Here is a 1,192-nt window from a genome sequence, read left to right as displayed (position 1 = left end):
TGACTAAGCAGCTTGCTGCTGCTGCTTTGTTATTTTTTTGTTTGTTTCTTTTTTAATATGCTCCAGACTCTGGTCTTTCGCAAGCAGTAGCCACGATGCTCAGCCACACTCCAGGTCTTTGCCAGCCCTCCATGTCATGTGTTTCATTTGGTCCCACATCCCTTTGCTTGTGCTCTTTGGAAATGTTTGCTAGGGAGCTGGGGGAGGGCAGCAAAGGGCTACATCTCAGCAAGCTTCCTTAGCTCATACTGCTGTGCTCCAAAGCTTGCCCACATTCCCAGGGAGGCTCCCTCCAAGCCATGACAAACACAAAGTGACAGAGGAGGGATTTTCTGCCACCTAAGCCCTATCTATGCACAGCAAAATTTCCTCCATACTCCAAGCTCTCACACTAGCTCTTCTCATCAGACAATGTAAGTGCAGGAGCAACAGGGGCTGAGGATAATGTGGAAAAGCCAGCTGGGCAGGTCTGGTCCTCAGAGGTCCCCCACACTGCATGATAGTATTTTCTTGTGAGGAGCAGCGAGAGAGCACTGAAGTGTTGCCAGTATTTTTATCGGCAAACAAATGTCCCTGCTCTACCTGGCTCTGGGGATGCGAAGATGTTTCCATATCAGCCCTAACCTTCAGTTGTGGCTGGAAAGCTTGTCATCAGGCTGCTGAAATAGCACTGACCCAGACAGACTACTCTACCTACTATGTGGGGGTGGACACAGGGACAGGGAGCAGAGTTTGGCCTCAGTGTCTTCCCCAAATCCAGCCACCACCTTCTTGCCTCCCTTCCTTACTCATCACTTCCATTACCTCAAGCATTCTTCAGTCCTCCTTTCAGACCAGATCTTGGGGTGGTTTCCAACCACAGCAGACCTCCTAAGGAAAGATTTCCAACACATAAGACAGCATCACATCTTCTGGCATGGCAGGAGACATATACATAACAAACATTTATTCTCAGCAAAAGCATTTCAGAGAAAATGGACCTGCTGCCACTGAGAGTTATGGGAATGCAGCCAAACCACCTGCAGCCCTTCCTTGGAATTTAACCTCTTCTAGGGAGCCTGGGCAGTCTTGCATGGCAATTCATCCATTGTCACAGGAATCAAGTTCCTTTTGGTTGTTTTTAAGCCCATTGATCTGGCTAGTTTACAGGTTACTGATGGTGTCCAGAGTTCAGTCATGGCTCTTTTGGCCT

This window comes from Rhea pennata, chromosome 9 (assembly GCF_028389875.1).
Source record: "Rhea pennata isolate bPtePen1 chromosome 9, bPtePen1.pri, whole genome shotgun sequence".
Taxonomy (NCBI): Eukaryota; Metazoa; Chordata; class Aves; order Rheiformes; family Rheidae; genus Rhea; species Rhea pennata.
The sequence above is the reverse complement of the archived record's forward strand: the minus strand, read 5'-3'. Positions refer to the sequence as shown.